The following is a 17319-nucleotide window of genomic DNA, read 5'->3' as shown; positions in this document are numbered from 1 at the left end:
GTGATAAATCTAATCAGAGTATTGGAGCTGTCTTGTGGTGGAAGTGTTGGGAACGTGCACAGACCCCAAGGATCTGGTGACTCTGACAGTTTCTTGGGAAGTAGGGTAACTTTACTCCTATGTTTCAGGGTCTTGGGGTGGGGTATCTTGGACACCCTTAGTGTTTTCCTACACTCCCAGTGACCCTCTACACACTACACTAGGCCTGGGGTCCATTCGTGGTTCGTATTCCACTTTCTTAGTATATGGTTTGTGTTGCCCCTAGGCCTATTGCATCCTATTGTAGTCTACAGTGCTTGCACTACTTTTCTAACTGTTTACTTACCTGATTTTGGTTTGTGTGTATATTTTGTGTATTTTACTTACCTCCTGAGTGAGTATATCCTCTGAGATATTTCTGACACATTGTCACTAAAATAAAGTACCTTTATTTTTAGTAACTCTGAGTATTGTGTTTCTTATGATATAGTGCGATATGATATAAGTGGTATAGTAGGAGCTTTGCATGTCTCCTAGTTCAGCCTAAGCTGCTCTGCTATAGCTACCTCTATCAGTCTAAGCTGCTAGAACACTACTAATCTACTAATAAGGGATAACTGGACCTAGCACAAGGTGTAAGTACCATCAATGTACCCACTATAAGCCAGGCCAGCCTCCTACAATATGTATATATATGTATTGAATTAAAAAACACAGACATTTAGAAGTTACAGTTAGCAGAGCTAACTTTAACTTGCACTCTTGCCATGCAATGCTTATGACGTAACATATTACATCACTCATGATATGTTCTATACCATCACTGATGACATCAACAAAGCTTCTTTGGCTCACATTACTCCATAAATCAGTTGACATTAGATGCCTGAAAGTAAGCACATCACTGTTCAGAATAATATGAAGGATCATTAAGGCCATTACAGATATAACTTCCTTAGATGCAAGAATCATGTCTTATGTCAACAATGTGTATAAAACTGTTCAGAAAAATCTAAGTGGCAGATTTATGTATAGTGGCGCTGCACCAAGTGCAGCACCACTTTCCCTGCGCCCCTTAGCACCCCCCCGAATTTAAAATACGGCACACGGTGCAGGGTAGGGGGCAATAGCGTCATTTTTCATAAGGCTATTGATGTACTCTGCAGGAGTAGCACCAAAATATTGGTGTTACTCCTGCAGAGTACATAGGGTCCCATTCTAAAGAATGGAAGCCCCCTTTTAACGATGGGGGTTATATGCAGATGGCTTCATTAGTACTCAGTGGTGGGTCAGCAGATGGAAAAACCTTGTGCCAGTGGTTCAACAGAGAGGGCCACTCTTCCAGGGGACTTGATGGGTGATGGTGGCTGAACACAGTGATGGGAATGGGGGGTGGTGAAGTCTGGCTGGCTTGTTACTATTTGAGATTGTGGTCTCTATCTGTTGGGTGACCAGAGGTTGAGGTGGTTCTCATCCAGTTCTGTGGCCTCTATCTTCTTCTTGGATGATGCAGTAGGTGGGTGTGGTGACTGTGGTGTGATTAGAGCATATCCTACCTCGGAATAGAGTCAAGGTTAACTGTTATTCTCTAACCTTCTATGAATCAGACACTTTGGAGCCTCAGAATGGTGGTTGCCTTTTTTGCGGGTGTGCCAGGATTGAGTATATCAGTAACTATTTTATTTTGGCTATATTTGTTAGAAATGCAAAGATGGGAGCATCAAAGGTGGGTAAGAACAGAATAGTGTGCCTGGATTTGTCTTAGGGTGTCCAAATGTGTGATAGTTGCATTATGGGGCTTCATGCAACAGAGGGTGAAGTTGTATGATAGTTTAATATTCTCTATCCTGTGATTTCTGGCTGATGTGAAGGATCCTGTTCTAATGTGCTTTGTCCTGTTATAGCTGGCTGATGTGTGGGATCCCGGCTTTTGTTAGATGAGATGAAGGAGTGAATCTTGCTGAAAAGTGGTAGAATCCCACACCACATTTTAGGTGTTCGAATTGGATATGGGGTTGAACTAGCCATGGACGGTGCCCTAGTGCTCTCCTAGCCATCATTTTTGGCATGTGTATATCTGTCTTCTTGATTGCAGCCTTTCTATCCTTACTGAAACATTACCTAAGCCCTCAGGTGTGGGAAGAGACCAAGGCCCATATTTATGATTCGTGCCGCAAAACTGCGCTGAAGCAGTTTTGTGGCAAAAAGTTTAGCACCGGCTTGCGTCATTTCACAATGCCATCCAGGTGTCGTTATTTATTGAATGGCACAAGCCGGTGCTAAACTTGGGCTAGCGTCTTCAAGAAAGACGCTAGCTGGGTGGGGGTGGTGATAGGGGAGGAGGGGCTGTGCCTCAGAAAATGACGCTGGTCTGGTTACAGGCCAAAAGAATGCCTCTAACCAGACTAGCTCCATTTCCTGGTGCACAATCACCAAAAACATGACTCTTGTCTTAGGAAAAACAGGAGCCATGCCCACCACCCCAATGACCAGCACAGGGGACAAGTGTCCCCTGGGCATGGCCACTGCACCCTGTGCCATGCAGGGGCCCCCAAGATAGGGCCCCTGATGGCACTTTAAAGAAAAAAAAAGAATACTTACCGATACTTACCCTACTTACCTGGGATGGGGTCCCCCATCCTCCAGTGTCCCTCTGGTGGGGTTGAGGGTGTTCCTGGGGCTTGGTGCGGGCCCCTGTGGACCCATTCTATGGTGTTTAACCATGGAAATGGGTCCAAAGGTCCCCTAACGCCTGGTCTTTGCACCATTATTTAGCCCCTCCTCTCACCCGTGCGTCACAGGGGGATGAATATGGGGCTAAGGGGATAGCACCATGTTTTAGATGTGAATGCCTACCTTGCATCTCATTGATGCAAGGTAGGAGCATGCATCCAAAAAATGGTGCAAACTCCTATATTTTGATGCTATGCATGTTTAACGTCAAAATATAAATATGGAGTTAGGTTTGAGCCGAATTTGCTTTAGAAAAAATATGCAAATTCAGTGCAAACAGAGTATAAATATGCCCCCTAATGCCCCGTGGGATAGAGAAAGATTGGGAAAGACACCCAGACTGATAAATGAAAGCTGCAACAACTCTTATAATATGTTAATCAATATCGCTGTTCCTTGTAGCTATGATTAATGTGTTCCCTGAGAAGATCTGAATACATACAATCAGATATTGAGAGGGACAAGCATATGATAGTGATTATTGACATGCTGTGGCCATTTTGAGATAGGTGGTACAATTTTGACATGACTTATTGGGTTTGCGAGTGCTCTAATTAGGAAGCCACTAGTCGTGAGAACTTCCCTACACATACTGCATGACTGTTCATATGTCTGTTGCTTGAATGAGTATTTACCTTTAAAAAACAGGCACTTGGCAAAACAGGAATGGTTTGTTTAATTAAGCATTACAACCAGGAGAGCAGTTACAGAACCGGGGTCTGAGGATTGTCTCTTGATGTTCAGTAGTTTGCAGTAGGTTTTAATACATTACTCTGAGTACCATAAAGGAATAAAAAACATTCCTTTCTGAGTTAAAAATATGAAAAGTTGTAAATACAGTTCCAGATAGCGAATGCAGGTGGGCTTCGACCTTGTGTGGACACAATGTGGTGCTAACAAGTACATGTCCCGATGTCCGGCTTGAGGGGTACATGGCTGCATGTACTGTGTGTGCTTTGTTCCAAGCTTAATGTGGCATCTAACTTTATGGGGGTTTTGGGAATGCACGCACAGCTGTAGCCATGTGTTTTTTACTAGGGCCAATCTCCGGGAGTCATTGTGGTGTTGGTGTGCCTATCTGTGGAATCTGATCTAAGTTTTCCTGTTTGCACATGTTCCTGCCAGCTAAGTGTTACCCCACCTGTGACTTGTCAGTCAGTGACCTCAGGCCTAGGTCTCAGAGTCTGCCTGACCATGCACCAGGGGAATCTAATAATGGTGATGCAAATTAGTTTGTGTATATGAATTCAACGCTGTGTGCATTGACTTTGATTAGTCCAGTATTAACATGTCAAACCAGTGTTAAGGGATAAGAAGCTCTATTTTAAACTTAAATCTTTCCCATTGCGGCTGGGAATGTTCAAACTGTGTATGCCCCTTTCAAAGTGCCTAAGCAAGCCTAAATTCATATATTTAAAACCTCTTTTAGAACAGTGTATCGAGTAATGTAGATGACATCACTGTGCCTTACATATGGAGAAGCATAGATGAATTTTAGTAGGGTGAAGGCTAGCTGAATATTATGAAGAAAGAACAGTGGTTCTACTAATGTTCTCTCTAATTACTTGTGTAAGGCCCTGGCTCAGACCTGCAAAAAGCTTCTCCCGGCAATATGGGGCTCGACAGGCCCCCTCATTCTAAGGTGGCCCAGATGAGGACCAGTGGACCATGCCCAGGGTGATGGGCGCAGGCCCGATGCCTGGTTCGGCGCAAGGGGCAGCAGTGATGTCCCCCCCACCGGATATGGCAATGCTTCTAAAGTCAATCCAGGACTCAAGGGAGATGGTGGAGTCCAAGGTGGACGGTGTCCGAGTAGACCTCTCACTGGTGCGTCAGGACCTTAGGCGAGCAGCCAAGAGAGTGACGGAGACCAAGACTATAATCTCTACAACCGAGGATGCGGGGAACACACTTCAGACATGAGTCTCCCAGCTTACCTCAAAGGTGTCAGGCCTGGAAGAAAGGGCCGAAGATGCAGAGAACCATTTTCTCAGAAATAATCTTCGCCTGGTGGGTTTGCTGGAGGGAATAGCAGGGGGCGGCATGGAGGAGCTCATGGAGACCTGGCTCCACTCTTGGGTTCCTGAAGCAGTTTTGTGGCAAAAAGTTTAGCACCGGCTTGCGTCATTTCACAATGCCATCCAGGTGTCGTTATTTATTGAATGGCACAAGCCGGTGCTAAACTTGGGCTAGCGTCTTCAAGAAAGACGCTAGCTGGGTGGGGGTGGTGATAGGGGAGGAGGGGCTGTGCCTCAGAAAATGACGCTGGTCTGGTTACAGGCCAAAAGAATGCCTCTAACCAGACTAGCTCCATTTCCTGGTGCACAATCACCAAAAACATGACTCTTGTCTTAGGAAAAACAGGAGCCATGCCCACCACCCCAATGACCAGCACAGGGGACAAGTGTCCCCTGGGCATGGCCACTGCACCCTGTGCCATGCAGGGGCCCCCAAGATAGGGCCCCTGATGGCACTTTAAAGAAAAAAAAAGAATACTTACCGATACTTACCCTACTTACCTGGGATGGGGTCCCCCATCCTCCAGTGTCCCTCTGGTGGGGTTGAGGGTGTTCCTGGGGCTTGGTGCGGGCCCCTGTGGACCCATTCTATGGTGTTTAACCATGGAAATGGGTCCAAAGGTCCCCTAACGCCTGGTCTTTGCACCATTATTTAGCCCCTCCTCTCACCCGTGCGTCACAGGGGGATGAATATGGGGCTAAGGGGATAGCACCATGTTTTAGATGTGAATGCCTACCTTGCATCTCATTGATGCAAGGTAGGAGCATGCATCCAAAAAATGGTGCAAACTCCTATATTTTGATGCTATGCATGTTTAACGTCAAAATATAAATATGGAGTTAGGTTTGAGCCGAATTTGCTTTAGAAAAAATATGCAAATTCAGTGCAAACAGAGTATAAATATGCCCCCTAATGCCCCGTGGGATAGAGAAAGATTGGGAAAGACACCCAGACTGATAAATGAAAGCTGCAACAACTCTTATAATATGTTAATCAATATCGCTGTTCCTTGTAGCTATGATTAATGTGTTCCCTGAGAAGATCTGAATACATACAATCAGATATTGAGAGGGACAAGCATATGATAGTGATTATTGACATGCTGTGGCCATTTTGAGATAGGTGGTACAATTTTGACATGACTTATTGGGTTTGCGAGTGCTCTAATTAGGAAGCCACTAGTCGTGAGAACTTCCCTACACATACTGCATGACTGTTCATATGTCTGTTGCTTGAATGAGTATTTACCTTTAAAAAACAGGCACTTGGCAAAACAGGAATGGTTTGTTTAATTAAGCATTACAACCAGGAGAGCAGTTACAGAACCGGGGTCTGAGGATTGTCTCTTGATGTTCAGTAGTTTGCAGTAGGTTTTAATACATTACTCTGAGTACCATAAAGGAATAAAAAACATTCCTTTCTGAGTTAAAAATATGAAAAGTTGTAAATACAGTTCCAGATAGCGAATGCAGGTGGGCTTCGACCTTGTGTGGACACAATGTGGTGCTAACAAGTACATGTCCCGATGTCCGGCTTGAGGGGTACATGGCTGCATGTACTGTGTGTGCTTTGTTCCAAGCTTAATGTGGCATCTAACTTTATGGGGGTTTTGGGAATGCACGCACAGCTGTAGCCATGTGTTTTTTACTAGGGCCAATCTCCGGGAGTCATTGTGGTGTTGGTGTGCCTATCTGTGGAATCTGATCTAAGTTTTCCTGTTTGCACATGTTCCTGCCAGCTAAGTGTTACCCCACCTGTGACTTGTCAGTCAGTGACCTCAGGCCTAGGTCTCAGAGTCTGCCTGACCATGCACCAGGGGAATCTAATAATGGTGATGCAAATTAGTTTGTGTATATGAATTCAACGCTGTGTGCATTGACTTTGATTAGTCCAGTATTAACATGTCAAACCAGTGTTAAGGGATAAGAAGCTCTATTTTAAACTTAAATCTTTCCCATTGCGGCTGGGAATGTTCAAACTGTGTATGCCCCTTTCAAAGTGCCTAAGCAAGCCTAAATTCATATATTTAAAACCTCTTTTAGAACAGTGTATCGAGTAATGTAGATGACATCACTGTGCCTTACATATGGAGAAGCATAGATGAATTTTAGTAGGGTGAAGGCTAGCTGAATATTATGAAGAAAGAACAGTGGTTCTACTAATGTTCTCTCTAATTACTTGTGTAAGGCCCTGGCTCAGACCTGCAAAAAGCTTCTCCCGGCAATATGGGGCTCGACAGGCCCCCTCATTCTAAGGTGGCCCAGATGAGGACCAGTGGACCATGCCCAGGGTGATGGGCGCAGGCCCGATGCCTGGTTCGGCGCAAGGGGCAGCAGTGATGTCCCCCCCACCGGATATGGCAATGCTTCTAAAGTCAATCCAGGACTCAAGGGAGATGGTGGAGTCCAAGGTGGACGGTGTCCGAGTAGACCTCTCACTGGTGCGTCAGGACCTTAGGCGAGCAGCCAAGAGAGTGACGGAGACCAAGACTATAATCTCTACAACCGAGGATGCGGGGAACACACTTCAGACATGAGTCTCCCAGCTTACCTCAAAGGTGTCAGGCCTGGAAGAAAGGGCCGAAGATGCAGAGAACCATTTTCTCAGAAATAATCTTCGCCTGGTGGGTTTGCTGGAGGGAATAGCAGGGGGCGGCATGGAGGAGCTCATGGAGACCTGGCTCCACTCTTGGGTTCCTGAAGATAAGTTGTCACGCTGCTTTGTGATGAAGCGGGCGCATCAAGTGCGGGTGAAAAGGCCCCTGCCTGGGGCTCCTCCCCGGCCTGTGGTGATCTGACTCCTCAACTATAGGGCCCGAGACACTATTCCATGCGAGGCCCGCTCCCCGGCAGAGGTACGGTACTCAATGTAAAAATCCTGATCTTCCCAGACTATACTCAAGCTGTTCAACAATGTCGACGCTCACATGAGGAAGTTAAACAGAAACTGCGTGCGCTGAATGTGAGTTACATGCTCTTTTTCCCTGCCAAGCTAAAGGTCATCTATGGCGCTCGTACCATTTTCTATGGAACAACACAGCAGGCATGGGAATAGGCGATGGAACAACTGGAATTGCATCCTCGGGGTGGATTGGCAGTGGGCCCCGTGGATGGACCCAGGGCTCAGCTGCCACAGCCTGCCAGGGAGGCCCGTGAGCACCGCTGAGGGTCCAGGAGGAGGTGCCCCTTGCGTGGAGGTGGAAAGGGGGCCTCGGCAAGCCCAGCACCGGGAGTTGAGCGGTCACAAGCAGAGATTCAAGATTCTTCCCTGTGTGATACACCGGCCATCTTTCACTCAGATGGGGTTCCCCCCTGATTGTGTCCCTGGAATGACCTGGATCCAAGAAGCTAGCGCTGTAACTGTAATGTGCACTGATATGAGAGGAGGTATTGACATTCTAGGGTGGGATTGGAGGTGCCAGGTAGTTGCCCCCCCCCATTCGTTCATCTGTCAAATCAAATGTAACTATCAGGTAGCATCCGTTAATGGGCGGGAAATATCCAGATGCAGATGCTGAGTGCCGGCATGAGTTAACACAGTTCTATAATGGTTGTATAGGTGACAGATGCTTCTAGGGAGGTAGTGTGAGAAGGGTGAAGTAGTGGGGGAGGGAAATTGTGTTTTCAACTAAGGTTGTTTTTACAGATTGTTATCTTCAAGTTCACATGAAGATTACATGTATCATTGATGCTCAATACACACATGTTCAGGTGCACCGAGGCACACAATGGGGGACATTACGACCCTTGCGGAAGGCGGAGAACCGGCGGTAAGACCGCCAACAGGCTGGCGGTCTTATTTTTTGTATTATGACCATGGCGGTTACCACCATGGTCATCCGCTGGTTCTCCATTCCGCCCGCCGGGCTGGAGACCTGGGTCTCCAGCCCGGCGTCCGTCACTATACCGCCGGCGGTATTTGGACCCAGCTTACCGCCGTGGTTTTCCAGTGGTCTGAACCTGGCACTGATAGGGGTCTCCCCCACCCCCACCCCTACCCCGACTCCCTCCCCTACCCCCCACCACCCCTGACACACCCCAAAGGTGGCAGGGCCCCCCTCACCACCTCGACCCCCAACATCACTGCACCCATACCCACACGACACGCATGCAGGCACCACCTACATACTTACACGCACACACGGCGACATACATGCCTACATCCACACACACAGTCAGACACGCACACCCACATTCACACATACACGCATACATCCATACAGACATACCCGCAGGCATACACGCACTCACACACCCCCTCTACATACACAGACGCACACCCCCATGCACCCACACAACACCCCCCTAACCCCCTCCCCTCACGGACGATCGACTTACCTGGTCCGACGATCCTCCGGGAGGGGACGGGAGCCATGGGGGCAGCTCCGCCGACACCACACTGCCAACAGAACACCGCCACGGTGAAGCACAGGACGTGATTCGCTGGGCGGTGTTCTGTTGGCGTGGAGGTGGAGCAATCTCCACTTCCCCGCCTCCCGCCAGTATGGCTGTTGGCGGCTCTCCGTCGGAACAAGGACGGAGAGCAGCCAACGGCCATAATACGCCAAGCGGAAGACCGCCACCACTGGCGATCTTCAGCACGGCGGTACCTCGGCGGACTTGCAAAAAGACCGCTGAGGTCGTAATGACCCCCAATGTGTTGTTCTAAAGGGCCTTGCCCTCACGGTCTGCCGCACCCGTGGGTCGCCCTCTGTCCATTGGGGGGGAGCATCATGGGCTGCACACATCAAGCCGTATACTCACAATGATTTCTGTAATCTCGTGGAATGTTAATGGGCTGCTGGACGGCATCAAACAGACTGCAGTCCCCCGTTACATAAAAAGGCATTCCCCAGGGGTGGTCCTCATACATGGTACACATTTAAGGGGAACCCGATACTCCTTTCAAGGGCCCTTTGGATATGACAGGAATTATCACTCAGGCTTTACGCAGGGGTCCAGGGGAGTAGCCCTGCTGCTGCACAAGTTGCTTCCGCTGACACTGACAAAGGTTCATAAGGACCCTTTGGGGAGGGATATTGGTGTGGAGGGTCGGATAGAGGCCAATCAATACAATCTGATATCCTGCTATACTCCTCCACAACTTTTGCCAACCACATGTGCTTTTGGCATCACTCCCCAATGGTTTCACTCTGTTGGGGGGAGACTTTAACGCAGTGCTGGACCCAATCTCTGCGGGGCCTAGTCCCAACAGACGGCTCCGGTCTGCATGCTTAAAAACCTGGGCAGACTCATGGGGTAATGATGTTTGGTGGGTCTGGCACTCGGAGGAACGTGCCTACACCCACAGATCTGCTGCTCATCATACTAGACCTCATATGGTTGCCCGCAACGGACGTGATGAATCTGAAATCTGTTTGGATCCTTCATAGGGGCATATCAGACCAAACACCGATTTTGGTGGTTTGGGTGTTGGTGCACCAGGCACAGCAGCCAACCTGGAGACTTAATGCATGGTATTTGAAGTCCCCTGAATGTGCCAGTTTTGTAGAGGGGGAACTCAAGGCTTTCTTCCACTGCAATGAGGGCTCAGTAAACTCAAGGGTGACGCTCTGGGCGGCATGCAAACCAACAATGTGGGGAATACTCAAAAGCTACATCCACAGACAGGAGCGGCAACAGAGGGAGCAATGTATACAGCTCGAGAACAGGATACTAGAGTTGGAGGGGCAGGCCAGACAATTAGACACACAGTTGATACACCGTCAGCTGGCGTTGGCACGGACGGAACTATGCCAAATATCTCTTGAGGAGGTCAAACAGTGCTGGCAGACATCTACAGTAGAGTTTATGGAGCAGGCGATAAACCAGGCAAATTGCTCTATTGACTGGTGACACGCAAGGCAGCAGCCAGAGTCGTGCCATCCATACGTGATCGAAAGGGGAACAACCAAGTGGAGTTGTCGGCGTTAGCTCAAACGTTTGCAACCTTCTACCAAGACCTCTGCACTAGAGGTCCTCTACCTTTAACAGAGGAGGACTCCATAGTCCAACTAACCCACCCTCCCTTGCCCAAGACTTAGATCAACCACTGACGAAAGAAGAAGTTGAGGCTGCTATATCTAAACTTGAGGGGGGGAAACTGCGGGACTGGACAGCTACCCAATAGAGTACTACAAAAGGTTCTACTCATTGCTGGTGCCTCATCTCCCAAACTTTTATGAAGAGGCTCTGTTGAAGGGGGCATTTCCTCCTGAACTAGATTGTGCAACGATTGTGGTCCTACTGAAAGAGGGGCTGCCCCTCGATCAATGTGCATCGTATCGGCCAATCTCTCTCATTATTGCTGATGCTGATGTAAAGATATATGACAAAATACTGGCAACATGTCTTACCCGCACACTGTACCACCTCATCCACCCAGATCAATGTGGCTTCAAGCCAGGTAGGAGTACGAGGCACTGCATCCGTTGAGTTCCGGTGGCCTTCTCCTGAGGCCCACAGCCAAGTGGTAAACTGGCCCTGCTCCCCATTGATTTTGTAAGGTATTCAATGTGATATCATGGGAATATATGGAGGTAGTCCTACTGCGTATGGGGCTGGGAAAGAGATTCCGCCAAATGATCCGCATCCTCTAACAACAGCCCACAGCTCAGGCCCGGGTGAACAGAGTGCTCTCCCCTAAATTTGTCCTCAAGGATGTCTCCTTATCCCCGATGCTCTTCCCTCTGGCTATTGAGCCCTTGGCATGCTTAGTGCATAGTGACCCTCTGATGTGGGGCTGGAGATGGGGGTATGGGGTGGAGGACAAGGTGGCATTATACACAGACAATGTCCTGGTATTCCTGGGGGATCTGCCTATATCGGGCCCAGGTGCTTAGAATTGTTGGAGACTTTTGGGGAGATATCCGGGCTTCTGGTCAACACCAGTAAATCAACACTGGCATAGGTGAGGGGGGATGTGGAGGGACGACTGTGGTGTCCCAAATTCTCTGTGCGGAGAAATGCTTTTAGATAGCTGGAGATCCACATCTCCCTTCTACCTGAGTTGGTTTGGGTACTCAACTTTCGGGGCCTGTCCACAAACTTGGAGTGGGACTTACAGCACTAGAAGGACTTACCCTTAAACACAATGGGGCTTATGCCCTCCTTAAAATAATGTGGCTCCCCCACTACCTTTATGCCTTGACAAATTATCCCTATCAGACACTAAGGGATTGGTTCTGAGCACTTACATCTAAACTTACTAATTTTATATGGAACGGGGGGATGTAAAGTATACTTTGATACTGCACAGAAGTTTCCTTACGAGGGGGGACTGGGGATCCCAGACTTATATGTTTATTACTTAGCCGTACAGTTGGTGCCTGTAAATGATTGGTTTGCAGGGGGATGGGACAACCCTGCTTACCGGCTTGAAATCCATTCATTGTAGGGGCAGCATGCCTCATAGCTAAAAGGGACATAGCCCTTATGTGGAAGCAACCCAGGAGTCCATAGTTGGTGGAATAAAGGGCAGGGATGGATTGGTGCACGCACCAAGAAAAGCCGATTTATGCTGCCTGAGGGTGTCCGCAAAAACATACATAATAAAGGGGAAATGGTGGACCTACCATGGAGTATTATTGTAATGCTAATGTCAATGTTCGTGGACCGGTAACGCAATGTGAGATTCGCTATGTAACTTTAATGTTGCTAATGTTGGAGCACTATGGCCCTCATTCTGACCTTGGCGGTCGGCGGAGAGGCGGCGGTCGGACCGCGAACAGACCGGCGGTCAAAAAAATGGCATTCTGACCGCGGCGGTCACTGCCGCGATCGACCGCCACTTCCCCACTCCGACAGCCACGGCGGTCATGACCGACGGGCTGGAGTCTGCGCACTCCGGCCCGGCGGTCGACCCAAGACCGCCAACGGTATCATGACCCTGCTTACCGCCGCGGTTTCTGGCGGTCGGGAACCGCCATGCGAACCATGGCGGTAGGCACTATCGGGGCCAGGGAATTCCTTCCCTGGCACTGATAGGGGTCTCCCCCACCCCCCACTGCCCCCCCGAGTCCTCCCCCCACACCCTCCACCCCCCTGCCACCCCCCAGAGGTGGTACGAACCCCCTCCCCACCCGACATGCACATACACGCACCCCGACATGCACACACCCCCAACATGCACATATACACACCCCCTACACACACACATACACAACGGGGACACATACCCGCACACATACATGCAGACATGCGCACCCGCCGAACTACACACATTGCCCATAGGCACAGCAGCACCCCCCGCCCGCATGCACGCACTCACACACCCCCTCTACACACTCACACGCACACCCCCATGCACACACACATCACACAACACCCCCCCCACCCCCTCCCCTCACGGACGATCAACTTACCTTGTGCGTTGGTCCTCCGGGAGGCGACAGGAGCCATGGGGAGGTGACCGCCAACAGAAGACCGCCAACAGAAGACCGCCACACAGAAATGTGGGTCGTAATTCTGTGGGCGGTGTTCTGCTGGCGTGGCGGTGGAGGTTGACCAGTCTCCACTTTCCCGCCGACCGCCAGTGTGGCTGCTGGCGGTTTTCCGGCGGAACGCTCCCAGCGGTCGGAATGCGCACAGCGGCATACCGCCGTGGTCGGCGGTCTTCACCGCGGCGGTAACTCGGCGTTCTTGCGAAAAGACCGCCAAGGTCAGAATGACCCCCTATGTGTGTACACTCTTTCCAAAATTCAATACAAATTTGGTTTTAAAATAAAATAAGAAGAAAACACTACCAAAAAAGCCCTTTAAGTGTATTGTCTCTTGTAAATTTAAAAGCACAAAAAGACAACTCACCCAACTTTACCACAAGTAACATTAATTAGAAAAGCACATAGCAAACACATAGTTGTCATTTCCTTCACAATGCACATATAAAAACACTTTATAAAAATAGAAACAGTGTCAAGTGTCCTGAAAATCATAGACTACATAAGAAAAATACCCAACACTAAAACCTGCAACATAACACCACTTTTAGGGACATATTTATAGGGGGATAGCACGCAGTGCAACACAAAAAGTCATCTTGCTCAGCTGCACTGCGTGATAGGGAAAGTGCAGGAATGTGCTGTATTTCTCCTGTGCTGGTGTCCTTTTTACAGCCTAGTGCCAATGCAGGTACCCTTGCTCCATCGTTAAAGGGTGCCTGTTTTGCATGCAGGATTATTTTTGTGCAGGAAGGGAGGCATATTCCTCTTTCTATGTGTGTTACAGAATGTAGCACACATAGAAAGATGAGGTAACAAAGAGAAATATATTTCTCAGAAGATACATTTTTTGGTGCATTCCCAGGACTACCAGTTTTGGTAGATCTTGGAAAGCATCAAAAACCACTGAGTTGCATGGGAACACCCATGCAACGCACATGGAATGCCTTCCGAGGTCAGAGTAAGGCAACACAGTGATTTGTGCTGCATTGGCTTACTCTAGATTTGCCTTACTCCAGATTTATGGAACCTCTCAGGGCTACACAAAGTGGCCTTGCACGGCCTCAAAAATCTCACTTAAGGGTTGCATTGTACATTTACCACTTTGCATGGTGTATACAGTATGCAAACCAAGTCATAAATATGCCTCTTAATACATTAGAATTAACATGCATTCCAAACGTGTTACACCAAACTGATATCCAGATTCTAAAGAATTAACAAAAGAGCCCTATTTACATAAAAAAACACACCTAACTACAATGTAGTCATTAATACTCCTATCAATACTAAATACTGCAGCTAAACTTTAATAATATTAATACAATTAAAAAAGTATTGCCTTTAGTAACATCACGCTGAAACTCCTCTGACTGCGAAGGCTCCAAACTCCAAAGAATCGAATAAGACTAAAATCTGATGGACACAATTAAAAAAATAACATCTTAATAGAAACAGTCTAACCATCCACATATATATAAAGAAATATATATTTTTACCTCAATTACAGAAAACAATGCATAAGCTAAAAAATACATAAAATATTTACAACAATGTTATTAGAACCAATATTTTGAACTACAAAATTTTAAAATTCTACATTATATACTAATTAAAAATATATATACTTACCAACTATATTACTTACATCAATATTATTATACTCTCAATATTCTGTCTTTGATATTTAGTACCATCGATATTCTGACTTCAACTTTCAATGTATCACAGCATACACCATTTTGAAGGCTATCAACATTAGCATCCTTCCTTATCTCACAACCAAGATCAACTCTTCATGTGAAAAAGAACACCAAGCAGCAGCACTCGCCAATTTGGAAAGAGGATCTGCCATAATACTTGGTACAGAGTCTTCTAATGCTATGCACCCAGAAGCAGGAACACCACAAAATTTCAACTGGCAGGCCATGTTTCTGCTTCAGGTCTAGAAAGAGCTCAAGACTCATCTTTTCAAACCAAACCTCATTAATTCATACCCTCAATGCCTCTGTCTATGGAGTGCTCACCTCCCTCTCAATCCTGCCTTCCATTGTCTCAACTCTTGTAATATCCAAGCCTCACAAGCATCCTCTGTGTGCCCTTCTTCTATCAATTCTTTTTATTGCAAAAGAACAATAAGCAAAATATTGCGGCAGCATAATTAACGACATCAGGATATCAGTCTGACAACTTTACTTCTCCCCGAGGATTCCCCACAGCCCACTCCCTCGCTCCCCCCACAGTAAAATCAGAGCACATCCTAGGTCATATCGGGTTGCGATCTTCTGCCCCAGCACGGTCAGGTGGATTACACAGACCACCTCTGTAGGTATTCCACTTATCCCAGATTTTAGTTAATTTCTTTGGGAAACCCCTGCTCATGTATACCACTCGCTCTGCCTACATGCACCAGTCCAGATCATGTTTTCAGTCTGCCAGTTCTAGCGGTCAACCTGCTTTCCATGTGCGGGCAATGTTACGTTTCGCTATCACCAACCCCAGTCATCCATAACCTGTCCAAGTGGGTGAGATCTGTTTCATCTCATATATATAACAGGCACCATTTAGGGGAGAGCACAACATTCCTACCCACAGTATTGAGTCTTGACACCCCAGACTCCCAGTAACCCCGTATGACCAGAAAGCTCCAAAGCATATGATAAAAGGTCCCCTCATGTTCACAATTCTGAAAGCAGAGGGGTGCAGCCACCCTGCCTATCTTTGCCAGAGTTGTGCAGGCGTAATAGCTTCTGTGAAGGATTCCCAGTTGGAATAACTGGAATTCAGAGTGCACATCTACTGCATTTGGGGAAGCTAGGGCCTCCTGCCATTCACCATCGTCCAGTCCCCCCAGGTCCTGCACCCATTGGTCCCTCAAGCTCCCAAAGACATCAGGGGAGTTATTAATGAGTTTCCGATATGTGAGGGAAATTGCCTTAGCAACAGCTCTACAAGCGGGTAGGACTCAGGGGTGTCTGCCCCTTTTGGTAGCGCTGCATACAATGCGTGTCCGATTTGTAGGTACTGGAAGGTTTTCACGGACACCAGCTGGTATTCTGAGAAGAGAAGGACTGCGCTATTCACCCAAAGATCACCCACCTTTGCTATTCCAATGACATCCCATTTACAAAAACCTGGTTGTGTGCCTATAAGTGCCCAAACTTGCAGTGTCCCACAACGGGGTGGCCCTTGTAATTGTGTTTCTCCAACCCAGTGAGTGGAGTGTTTCATGCCAGATGGTGAGAGTTACCACTGTGGGAATAGGGAAGGTTTGAGGCTTATTACCCCAGTATAGTGCCTGCTGGAAACCCCCAAGGTGCATAGCCCTGCTGTCTTTTCAATAAGCAGGCTCGGTCTCAGGGAGATGGACCCAGTGGTTAATGTGTAGCAATTGGGCTGCTTGGAAGTAAGCACACACATAAGGCAGGGCAATGCCTCCATCACACCAACTCCTTGTAAGCTTTTTGATGGCTATGCGTGCAGGGCCCGTGTCCCAGAGCAGAGTACATCTTGTGCAGTCAATGTTTTGGAAATAAGAGACCAAGACGGGATTAGGTGTATTGTGAAGGGCATATAGGAAGTGAGGCAGCGCCATCATTTTAAATAAGGCTGCCCTGCCTAGAAGAGACAGGGGAAGGGATTGCCAGTGTTCCACATCTTTCTGTAGGTGCGTCAACAGGGGTGCCAGATTATGGGCTCAAAAGCAACTCCGGTCCCTGATGACATAGATGCACAGGAACCAGACCCCTCTGTAGTTATTTGGGCAGTACATCCGACAGGCAGATGCGGGGCTGTGCAGTATAGAAGGTAAATCAGAGATTTAACCCAAATGATGGTGTAGCCTGAATAGTAGCAGAATTGCGTTAGGACATGCAATATCCTATCAAGAGTACGTATGTGGTCTGCTACATATAGTAAAAGGGCAACAGCATATATAGATATTCTATCTTCCTAGTCGTCTGTCCATCCTATGCCTCAGATCAGGGGTCCCCACATATCCAGACCGTCAGGGGTTCCAGAGCCAGGGCAAATATCAGGGGAGAAAATGGGGAGTCCTACTGAGTGCCTCACCGCAGTCAGAATGGTTCAGACATGCTTCCATTCATGGTTACTTGAGCCAGAGGCTCTGCATGAAGGAAGTGTACCCAAGC

This window comes from Pleurodeles waltl, chromosome 4_1 (assembly GCF_031143425.1).
Source record: "Pleurodeles waltl isolate 20211129_DDA chromosome 4_1, aPleWal1.hap1.20221129, whole genome shotgun sequence".
In the NCBI taxonomy this organism is placed as follows: Eukaryota; Metazoa; Chordata; class Amphibia; order Caudata; family Salamandridae; genus Pleurodeles; species Pleurodeles waltl.
Note: the sequence above shows the minus strand (reverse complement) of the source record.